The following is a 12,868-nucleotide window of genomic DNA, read 5'->3' on the forward strand; positions in this document are numbered from 1 at the left end:
CAACAACCAAATATCCACTGAATCCATCCATAAATGGGGTAAATAATTAAATAGACACGTCCCCAAAGAAGACACATGGATGGCCAACAGATGAAAATGTGCTCATCATCATTCATCACTAGGGAAATTCAAATCAAAACAAAATCAAAGTTTCATCTCATATTTATGAGACATAAATATATCCAATAGTCTGTAAACAGCCAGTATTGGCAAGTTTTAGTGAGAAATGAACCTTTAGTCACTGTTGTCTTTTTCAACTTTTATATAAAGCAATATGTGGATTTCTTTGAAAAGTAGGAATATAACTACCATGTGATACAGTGATACCACTTAGGGCATCTGTTCTCCCAAAATAAAAAACCATTAATTTGAAAATATATATGCACACCTAAATCCATTGTTGCACTTGGGACAATAGCCAATATAGGGAAACAACACTGACAACTACAGATGTATGGATTATGAAGTTGTCGTCTATATATACAATGGAATATTATGAAGAGCTAAGAAAGAACAACATGCAATTTGGAGCAACATGGATGAAACTAAGTAATACCATGCTAGGGAAGTCAATCATAAGGAAATGGATAGATACAGAATGATCTCTCTGCTATGTGACCTACAGATACACAAAGATACCAAGCAAGGCAACATAATGGGAGAGCTGATCCACACAATTGAGTTAGGGGACAATTGGGAGAAGTGGTCGTGGGGTCCTTTGGAGAAGTACACTGGTGCTGGTTGTAGTGTTGGAATGTTAATGAGAAGCCATTATTAAGAGCACTGTAAGTCACAGAGTTTCAATTATAAATAAGCAAATTCCCAAATGTCCCATCAGATGTGCTAATCATGATCCTGGCAGCTCTGTTGTTTGAGTCCCACAATTTTGCCTGTGATACTAGATGCCACTAGTGATTTCCAGTTATACTGTAGATTTGTATAAGCACCACAATTAAAGCTATGTGATTCCCAATGACCCATACTTAAAAGATGTGGGAGAATCACCACTCGACAATAAAACCCAGGCAGACATGAATATAAGTACCAGGGCAACCCCTGGTAAAACAGTACAACCCTAATGAGTGGGCAATGAAATCATGTGATCCCTGGTGAGCACAAACATATATGCTGAAACTTAAGGTGTAATCATGCAATTTGGAGCTACATGGATGAAATCAAAGAATATAATGCTGAAGGCAGTCAATCATAAGAAAATGGATAGTTACAGAATTATCTCTTTGCTGTGTGACCTAGATACACAAAGATACCAAGCAAGATAACCTCAGAGAAAACCTGGCTGACCCAAAAGTGCAAGAACCACGGACTGATATACAAATGTTAGAGAACATCAAAACTAAACGAATGAGCACCACAGTCATTATGATGAAAACAAAGAACAGTAGTCAGGGGTAAAAAACAACAAATTAAAAAGAAAAAAGGCACACAATTAATGTAATACTTAATGATGAATGATTTAAAGTTTACTCCCTAAAATAAGTCACTAAACAAAATAAAATACTAAACAATAATAGCCCAACACTGTTCCTTCACCAGTGTACGTTTCCCACCACCAATGTCCCCAGTTTCCCTCCTGCCCCCCATCCACCATTCCCTCTGTGGTAAGTGTTTTCTCTCTCCCTCTCTCTCTCCCCCTTTATCTCTCTCTATATATGTATATATGTATGTATGTATGTATGTGTATATACATATATATATATATGTAGCATTCTCTCTGTCTCTGTCTCTCTTTCCTTTGGGGCATTATGGTTTGCAATACAGATACTGAAAGGTTATCAAGTATATCCCTTTACTTACTTTCAACACTCAGTTCCTGTCCAGAGTGATCATTTACAACTGTTATTTTAAAACTGATCCTTTCTCTACCTAACTGCCCTTCAACCCCACGCACTTGTGGTAAGCTTTCAACCACTGACCAGTCCTCCTGATCCATTTTTCCCTGGTCTCATACTATTTCTATATCTCAAAAATCAATGCAGTCATTCTATATCTGTCCCTCTCCTTCTGACTCATTTCACTCAGCATGATAAACTACATGTCCATCCATTCAAAAGCAAATTTCTTTGATCACTTTTATTCAACATAAAAATAAAGTTTGTAGCCAGGAATAAATGACTTGAAATATTTTTTATTTTAAAATAAAAATTTAAAATGTATCAAGATTGGGGGCTGGAGCGATAGTACAGCGGGTAGGGCATTTGCCTTGCACACAGCCTACCTGGGTTTGATTCCCAGCATCCCATATGGTCCCCTGAGCACCACCAGAAGTAATTCCTGAGTGCAAAGCTAGGAGTAACCCATGTGCATTGCCGGGTGTGACCCAAAAAGCAAATAAAAAGCATCAAGACTGGAAAGAAACAAAATATAATTCATATAAGTGACATGATCTTATATGTAGCAAACATTAAAGAACCAAAATGGGCTAATTAATGTGTTTGATTATGCTACAGGATAAAATGTCAATACAGAAAAATCAGTGGTCCTTCTATATACCAGAAACAACTGAAAAATAAAATTAAGAACCCACTTCTAATACATTATTGTTTGCAAAGGCTTACCAGAGCAAATGAACTCCTTTGTTTCCCTATTGTCCTTCTTTCAAAATTATTTTAATATTGCTAATTAAAAGGCAGGGATCCACAAAGCTATTTATTGCTGAGTTTTACAAATATAGTGATTCAACTCCGATTCCACCACTAGTGAATGTTGTCCATGAATTGTTTACTGGATAAAGAAATTATGGTACATTACACAATTAAATACTACTTGGCTAAAGGAAAAAAATGCAATTTGCTGCTACTTAGACAGGTCTAGACAGTATCATGCTAAGTGAATTCAGTCAAGAAAGAGGCAGACACAGAATAATCCATCTCATTTGTGACATATAAAGAAACAATAGTAGGTGAATAAAAATTAGCTAAAAGAAACATAAACTGGGGTATAAAAATTCTCAGACACACAAGAGATCTAGATATCTACAACATATATTATATTTCTACAAGGAATGCTAAAAAAATTTCCACCTTTCTGAGTTCAGTGGACTAAGGAAGACAAGCTTATAAACCCAGGACACACACACACACACACACACACACACACATATATATATACATATATATATATATATATATACTGATAATGTTGGCTTCTTTTATCATTTAGGTGTATCCAGGGCTCTGAAACTCTTTCCACTTCATTGCTTCTGAGCTGTGACCTCTTACTGAGTCACATGGAATTAGATCACCTGCTACTCATATGCCAAATCCAGGACATACTTATACAGATCCACAATATGACACTGACCTCTTCTGTCAACTAGATGTGTCAAGGGTTGTGAACTTTTTCCCACCCAGTTGTCCCAGTGCCACAACTTCTGTCCTGGATTAAAGAAGGTCCCAACACGTGGCTCTAGAACCCCCAAATGCACAGACACATTAATTCCACCCATTTAACCACTATAATGTTTCTGATATCTTTCATCAAATGCCTCTATATTTATCCAGATAGGAAAATGGGAATATTATATATTCACCTGTATGACCACAAAAATAGCATTTTGTGGGCAAATAAATTGTTAGATTAACAGATTACAGGAGTAAACCCTCACTAAAACATAAGGAATCAGATCAATTACAAATAGCTGGGAATATGAAGCTCAAATAGAAGAACCCACAAATCTTTAAGAATAATGGAGAAATTCTAGGACAAAAAACATTCGTTCAAAGGAAACATGCCCACCAATATTCACTGATGTACTAAACACAATACCTAGAACATGGAATCACCCATGTGCCCAATGACAGGTGAATGCACTATGAGGATGAGGGGTATATTCACAATGAAATACTATGCAGCTGCAAGGTATGAATCAGGTTACACAACTTGCTGTAACCTGATTGCAACTAGAATATAACATATGTAGTGAAGGAAACTAGAAGAAGAAAGGCAAACACAGAGTGAGCTCACACATATGTATTATATGGATGGGCAGATGCAATGTAGTAAGGGGAGAATTCTTAAATTACACTTGATCTCTGAATTCAGGGAGTAGAAGATCAGAGAGGGAAAGAAATCAAATGGGTAGAAGAGAATGAGAAAAGAAAACAAAAGAACTGAGGGTTATGTTTTGTTTACATCTGTGATGTAAGAAAGTCTGTAGCTATATATCCAAAGCACAGACCGAATGACAGTGAATACATGACAATTAAGCTAGAATGGCTGAACTTTGTAATGTGCCTGTCAAGGTGTCAGGTGTGGGGTAAGGGGGCTGGAGCATGGAAAAATTGGTGGGGGGAAGCAGGGACAGCCAACTTATATCACACCAAATACCATTCAATATAAAGAATGTAATTAAAGACAAAGATGGACATTACCTATTGGTCAAGAAAACAATAGATCAAGAAGTACTGTCATCAACATTTATGCACCTTTTGAAGGCTCAACAACAAAAGCAATGAAGCTTTTGCTAAAAAACGTAAAGAAAGACATTGAATAAAAAACAGTAACAGGAGACTTCAACACACCAGTTTAGCCACAGGACAGATAAACTATATATGATCTCAGTAAAGAGACTGAGAGACTGAGACTACAAATACTAGTAGAAGAACTGGGACTGTTGTATTACAGGAATCTGCATCCCCCCAAAAGTAAGTACATTCTTCAACATTGCAAATGGATCATTCTATAAAATAGATCACATATTAAGGCATAACATAAGCATACATAAAAGTACGAATGTAGAAATTGTACAACTTCTGTGCTCGCTTCGAAAGCAAATATACTGAGATTGGAACGATACAGAGAAGATTAGCATGGCCCTTGCGCAAGGATAACACGCAAATTCGTGAAGCGTTCCATATTTTTATCCAGCTAAACTCGGATATCCATTCAAACTCGAAGGAATGATACACATTTTGTACATAAACAACAGCTTAGAAACTTCATAGACTCAAAACCAAACCTAAAAGAAGGACTAAAGGGGCTATTGTAAGACAATAAAAATGCCTACAAGCACAAAAAACCCTTACAGAAAGATGGCGCAAAATCCAATAACCATAATCTCTCTCAATGTCAATGGTATAAATTCACCAATTAAGAGACACAGAGAGGCAAAATGGATTCAGAGACAGAGCCCAACATTCTGCTACCTGCAAGAAACAAATCTAAATAGCCAGAACAAACACAGACTCAAAGTCTAAGGATGGAAAACAATCCTGCAAGCAAACAACTCCCTCAAAAAAGACTCCCTCAAAAAAGCTGGAGTGGCATTACTAGTATAGGACAACATAGATTACAGGTGAAAAAGATTGGAAAGGATAGTGAAGGCCATTTTTTATTGCTCAAGGGATATGTACAGCAGGAAGAAATCACACTCCTAAACGTGTATGCACCCAATGAGGGACCAGCTAAATACCTACAACTGATAACAGATCTTAAGAAGGACATTGTGAGCAACAGAACAGTAGTTGGAGACTTCAATACCCCCTAAAACCTCTGGATAGATCAAGAAGATTAAAACTCACCAAGGAAATACTGGCTTTGAAGGAAGAAATAGAAAAGAGAGGGTTAATAGATTTATACAAGGAGTTATATCCCCCAAAAAAGAATACGCATTCTTTTCCAGTGCACATGGAACATGTTCCAGAGTAGACCATGTGCTGGTCCACAAAACATACCTCAACAGAATCAGGAAGATAGACATTGTATCAGCTATCTATTCAGACCATGATGCACTGAAGATAGAAGTGAATCATGTACAGGCGCAGAAAACCAAATCAAACATCTGGAAATTAAACAACTCAATGTTGAACAATGAGTGGGTTAGAAAGTAAATCAAGGAAGAAATCAAAAGGTATCTGGAAACAAATGAGAATGAAGACACGAGCTACCAGAACCTGTGGGACGCAGCTAAAGCCATGTTAAGGGGAAAATTTATAGCTCTGCAAGCATTTCTCAGGAAGGAAGAAAGGACCCACACAAATAACTTGACTTCGTAGCTTAAGATATTATAAAAGGACCAAAAAAGGAGCCCAAACCAGGCAGAAGGAAAGAGATAATAAAACTTAGAGCAGAAATCAACGACATGGAACTTCCTTTCTTCAGGAAAGGAAAAAATCAAGCTCTCTCTATTCGCAGATAATATGATACCATACTTAGAGAACCCTAAAACCTCTACCTAGAAACTCCTAGAAACAATAGACTCGCATAGTAAAGTTACAGGCTATAAAGTCAATACCCGAAAGTCCATGGCTTTCCTATATGCAAATAATGAAAGAGAAGAAAGCGGCATGATAAAAGCAATCCCGTTCACAATTGTGCCTCAAACGATCAAGTACCTCGGAATCAGCTTAACTAAGGAGGTAAAAGATTTCTGTAAAAAAAAAACTATAAAATTCTACTTCAGGAAATAAAAGAGCACACGAGGAAATGGAAAGATATCCCATGCTCATGGATTGGAAGAATTAATATAGTTAAAACAGCAATACTCCCGAAAGCATTGTACAAATTCAATGCGATCCCTATAAGAATACCCTTGACATTCTTCAATGAAATGGAGCAAGCACTCATGAAATTCATATGGAACAATAAGCCCTCACGAATAGCTAAAGCAATTTTTTGGGGAAAGAAAATGGGAGGAATCAGCCTCCCCAACTTCAAACTCTACTACAAAGCGGTAGTAATTAAAACAGCATGGTACTGGAACAAAGGCAGAGCCGCAGACCAATGGAACAGGGCTGAATATTCTGACACACCAATCTTTGATAAGTGAGCAAGAAATGTAAAGTGGAGCAAGAAAGCCTCTTTAACAAGTGGTGTTGGCAAAACTGGACAGCTATATGCAAAAAAATGGGCTCAGATCTCCACCTATCACCATGTACAAAAGTCAGATCAAAATGGATTAAAGACCTCAATATCAGACCACAATCCATAAGGTACATTGAAGACAAGGTCGGCAAAACCCTCCACGAGATTGAAGCCAACAGTATCTTCAAAGAGGACAGGCCACTGGCCAAACAAGTGCGAACAGAGATAGATAAATAAATGGGACTCTCTTAAACTAAGAAGTTTCTGCACCTCAAAAGAAACAGTGACCAATGTACAAAGACAGCCTACAGAATGGGAAAAGATATTTACCCAATACCCATCCAATAAAGTATTGATATGAAGGATATACAAGGCATTGGTTGAACTCCACAAGAAGAAAACTGCCAACACGATCAAAAAATGGGGTGATGAATTGAACAGAAACTTCCCCAAAGAAGAAATCAGAATGGCTGAGAGGCACATGAGAAAATGCTCTACATCTCTAATCATATCCTATCTCACACCAGAGAGACTGGTCTACATTCAAAAAAAACCAAAACAACCGATGTTGGCGCAGATGTGGGGAGAAAAGGACTCTCCTTCACTGCTAGTGGGAATGCCAACTGGTTCAGCCCCTTTGGAAAACAATATGAACAATTCTCAAAAAAATTAGAAATTGGGCTCCCATTTGATTCAGCATTACCACTCCTGGAATATATTCCGGAGAGGCAAAAAGGTATAGTAGAAATGACATCCCTCATTCCCTCAAAGACAAGGAAAACAACATAAAAATCGCAACAAACCCTCCCTATGACACGCCAAGGAAGAGTGGAATGTCATATTCAAAGTACTGGCTAAAAATAACATTCCAGGTCTACTACCCTGAAAAGCTATCATTTAGACTTGAGGTAGGGTTAAGAACCCTTTCAAATAAGATCTGGCAGCATATGCAATAATTAAAGTAATCCTGCAAGAATTACTTAAAGGTCTCCTATAAAAGCAAATAACTTAAAAAGCAACTTGATTCCACACACATACACAGAAATTGCAAAACAGAACATTCTATCATTAATCTCTATTAGTCAGTGGACTAAACTCCCCTATAAAAGGCTTCGAGCAGCTGTGTGGATCAGGAAAGAAAATACATCGATTTGCTGCCTAAAAGAAACACACCTAAACTCACAGTATAAGTACAGAATCAGAGTTAAAGAATAGGAAGTAATCATAAAAGTCATACAAGATGGGACAGCCATACTTAGATCAAATAACTTTCAACATAATGAAAGGAATGAGAGACAGTGATGAACATAACTAATTAATTAAGGGAAAATAGATCAGGAAATACTAAAGGTTCTTAACATTTATGCACCAAACAAAGGCTTATCAGAGTTAGGAAATTTTAGCCTTACAACAATCATGAAATATATTGATGGTGGGAAAGATGTGACTGGGAAGATTTTTAACAGTGGGCCCTAAACTGGTTTTGAACCAGGAATGGAATCTGCAAGGCCCTAATATTTGGAAACTTACAGGTCAGAAGACCGGTGGGCATGGTTTTCTGAGCTGCTGCAAGTTAATCTTCCCCACTATATCCCATATGATAAACAAATTAGCCTCTGATATGGAACTCTCACTAGGACAGCCTGAATACTCCAACCACATTAGGGTAATAAACCATAGCCCTAGTCCAATCAACATTCTTCCCAAAACCAAAATATAATGGTGAGGCAAAAACAATACAACCTTAATTAAAATGTAACAGTAAGTTCAAGTCAAAGAACACACATTCCCTGAATTAGTGCAAATGTCACCAAATTGGAAGGGAATAACAAAGCAGTAGTGATTAAAACAGCATGGAATTGGAATAAACACAGACCTGCAGACCAATGGAATAAAGTGGAATATCCCGACACTCAAATCTTTGATAAAGGAGCAAGAAATATGAAGTGGAGCAAGGAAAAACACTTTAATAAATTGGGAAAACTGAGCAGCTCCATGGAAAAAATGAACGCAGACCTTTTTCTAACTTCATGCACAAAAAGTCAGATTAAAATGGATTAAATACCTCAATACCAGACCTTACTCCATAAGGTTCATGGCACAAAATGTAGGCAGAACTCCATGACATTGAAGACAAAGGAATCTTCAAAGATGATACATAACTAGCCAAGCAAGTTGAAACAAAGATAAACAAATGGAACTAAGAAAGAATAAACAAATTCAACAAAGAAAATTCTTCACCTCCAAAGAAATGGTGACAAAGATACAAACACAGCCCATGAATGGTAAATTTATTTACCCAACACTCATCAAATAAGGGGTTAATATCAAAAATAAGTATGCAAAATGTTGGTAGAACTTTACAAGAAAAAAATTCAACCCCATAAAAAATGGGGAAAAAATGAACAGAGACTTTCTCAAATACAAGTACAAATGTCCAAAAGGCAAATAAAAATGTTGTACATCACTAATCATCAGGGAGATGCAAATCCACACAAAGAGATATAATCTCACACCATAGAGACTTTAACACATTCAATAGAATCACTTGTATCACTTGTCATCCCATTGTTCATTGATTTGCTCAAGCGGGTACCAGTAATGTCTCAATTCATCCCTGTTGCATGCTATTGTAGCAAAATGGCGTCTGCTCCCTCCAGGAATACAAAGAGCCTAAACCATTCATTCAGGGTCTTGACGAAGAAGTCTGACCATCTCGTAGGTGGGCAGCCACGCAGTCATTTGACGTCCCGTGGAATCCAGTCGGTAACAGCTCTAGTCCAGCGGTCATCTCTGAATCACATTACTTGTCCGTCCCATCTAATTTTTGACACTTTGGCAAACAAAACAGCGTCCCTGATTCTTGACAAATGATGGAGTTCAGAACTCCAGGTTCCTTCTCTCACTTGAATGAAACATGACATTCCAAGCACAGCTCTTTCGATTCCTCTGTGGGATACTCAAATAGCGTTTTCATCCTATTTTTGTAGTGCCCAGCGTTCCATGTCACTCTCTTCCTCCTGTGCAGTTCAGGTGCCAGATCATTTGTCATGTTGTGTTCTCGACCTAGGTACACATAATTGCTGCATTCGGAGATGTTCATTCTGTTGAGGGCAAATGGAACATCAGGAACTAGTCCATTTCTCATGAACATTGTCTTCATGAGATTCAGCTGCAGTCCAATCTTTCCACACTCATGGTCGAAGTTGGCCAGCATTCGTGCCACTTGGCTGATATTTGGTGTTATTAGAATTATGTCATCACCAACCACCGCCATTCTCCAGGCTGCTTTCTGGACTGTGCGGCCACTTTGCAGCTGTGCAACACATTATAAACGCTTACTACTCATTTTCCATAATTACTGCACCATATTTGATGGGGTTCAAATATGGTGTGAACAATAGGAACACCTGTAATGGCGATTAGAGGCCGCCATAAAAGCCTCCATCCCTCTCAGAAAACTCGGCAAGCTAACGAGAGTATCCCAACTGCACGGCAAAGCCTGGCAAGCTACCCATGGCATATATGATATGCCAAAAACAGTAACAACAATGGGCCTCATTCCCCTGGCCCTGAAAGAGCCCTCAATACGGCAGCATTAAGAAGTACGAACAAGGAAAGGCTGATAAAATCTCAGAGCCAAAGTAGGCTGCCAAATAAAAAGGAATAAGAACAATAATTGCTGGCACAGATGTGGAGCAAAAAGGTCTCTTATTCATTGTTGGTAGGAACACTGACTGTTCCAGCCTTTTTTGAAAACAATATGGAAATTCCTCAGAAAACTAGAAATTGTGCTTCCATAAGACATAAAAACACCACTTCTGGGAATATAAACTGTGGACTCAAAAACACACAGCAGAAACACCATATGCACTTCTATTTTCATTACAGCACTATTCACAGTAGCTAGAATCTGTAAACAATCTGAGTGCCTGAGAACAGAATACTGAATAAATAAACTATGGCACATCTACACAATGAAATACTATGCAGCACCAGGAAAAATTAAGTTATTAAATTCACTTATGTATGGACATTGAGAGTATCATGCTAGTGAAATGAGTTAGAAGGAGAAGACAGACATAGAATGATTGTGCTATTTTCATGGGATATAAATGATATTTTTATATTTAAATTGTATTTTCATGGTATATATATGTATTAAAATGGTGTATTTTATATTACATGATTGGAGGGAAACTATGGACATCAGTGGTGGGAAATGTACCCTGGTAAAGGAACAGGTGTTGGAAAACTGAAACTAATACCCAAGGACAGTACAAACAAGGGACAGGAGGACTAATCCACTATCAAAACCTTGCCACAAGTGGAGGTGGTGAGGGTGGTGAGTGCTGTTAGGAAAGAGACTGACCACTATGAAACTGATAGTTGGAAATTAACACTATGAACTTAATACTGAAAGTAGGTAAAGGGATATACACATGTACATGATAACATTTCACTACCTATGTTGCAAAACATAATGTTCAGAATTAAAGAAAGAGACAAAGCTTTTGAAAAAATGGGAACAGAAGGGACTTTCCTCAATATAGTCAAAGTCATCTACTACAAGCCTATGTCAAGTTTCATTCTAAATGGGGAAAAATTAAAAGCCTTCACTCTAAGATCAGAGAGAAGACAAGGATGCCCATTCTCACCACTTCTGTTCAGTATAGTACTGGAAGTACTTCCAAAAGCAGTTAGGCAAGAAAAAGATAGTAAGGGCATTCAGGTGGGAAAGGAAGAAATCAAGTTCTCACTATTTGCAGATGATATTATACTATATTGAGAGAACCCTAAAACCTCTACCAAAAATATCCTAGAAACAATAGACTTGTATAGTAAAGTTGCAGGCTATAAAATCAATACCCAAAAGTCCATAGATATCCTATATGCAAATAATGAGAGAGAAGAAAGTGACATGAAAAAAGCAATTCCCTTCACAATTATGCCTCAGAAAGTCAGTACCTCTGTATCAGCTCAACTAAGTAGGTAAAGGCCCTGTACAAAAAAAAACTACAAAATGCTACTTCAAGAAATAAAAGAGGACATGAGGAAATGGAAAGATATCCCGTGATCATGGACTGAGAGAATTACCATTGTCAAAATGGCAATACTCCCCAAAGCATGAACAAATTCATTGCTATCTCTATTAGGATACCCATGACATTGTTCAAAGAAATGGAGCAAACATTCTTGAAATTCATATGGAACAATAAGCCCCATGAATAGCTAAAGCAATTCTTTGTGAAAAGAAGATTGGAGGCATCACTTTCCCCAACTTCAAACATTACTACAAAGTGGTAATAATTAAAACAGCATGGTATTGGAACAAAAGCAGAGTAGCAGGCCAATGAAACAGGGTAGAATATCCTGACACACACCCTCAAATATATGATCATATAATCTTTGATAAGGGAGCAAGAAATGTGAAGTGGAGCAAGGAAAGCCTCTTTCATAAATGGTGCTTGCATAACTGGTCAACCACATGCAAAAAATGGGCTCAGACCTCTACCTAACACCATGCATGAAAATCAGATCAAAATGGATGAAAGACTTCAACCTCAGACCAGAATCCATAAGGTACACTGAAGACAAGTTCAGCAAAACCCTCCACGACATTGAAGCTAACAGTATCTTCAAAGATGACATGCCACTGGCAAAGCAAGTAGAAACAGAGATAAACAAATGGGACTACCTTAAAAAGAGAAGCTTCGGGGGCTGGAGTAATAGAACAGTGGGTAGGGTGTTTGCCTTGCACACAGCCGACCCAGGTTCGATTCCCAGCATCCCATATGGTCCCTTGAGCACCACCAGGGGTGATTCCTGAGTGCTGAGCCAGGAGTCACCCCTGCGCATCGCCAGGTGTGACCCAAAAAGCAAAAAAAAAAAGAAGCTTCTGCACCTCTAAAGATAGAATGACCAGAATACAAGGACAGTCTACAGAATTGGAAAGGATATTCACCTAAAACCCATCTGATAAGGGGTTGATATCGAGGATTTACAGGGCACTGGATGAACTCCACAAAAAGCAAACATCCAACCC

At 37.9% G+C, this 12,868-nt stretch overlaps 1 protein-coding gene and 1 non-coding gene across 9 annotated transcripts in view; one reads left to right on the top strand and one right to left on the bottom strand.

Moving 5' to 3' along the window:
• Positions 1 to 12,868, bottom strand: part of ZC3H12B (zinc finger CCCH-type containing 12B) — a 287,177-nt gene that overhangs the window by 256,953 nt on the left and 17,356 nt on the right. The window lies entirely within an intron of this gene.
• LOC129400441 (U6 spliceosomal RNA) lies at positions 4,775 to 4,881 on the top strand. Its single transcript, XR_008627683.1, has one exon. It is a non-coding gene; the product is annotated as a U6 spliceosomal RNA (small nuclear RNA).

This window comes from Sorex araneus, chromosome X, assembly GCF_027595985.1.
Source record: "Sorex araneus isolate mSorAra2 chromosome X, mSorAra2.pri, whole genome shotgun sequence".
Taxonomy (NCBI): Eukaryota; Metazoa; Chordata; class Mammalia; order Eulipotyphla; family Soricidae; genus Sorex; species Sorex araneus.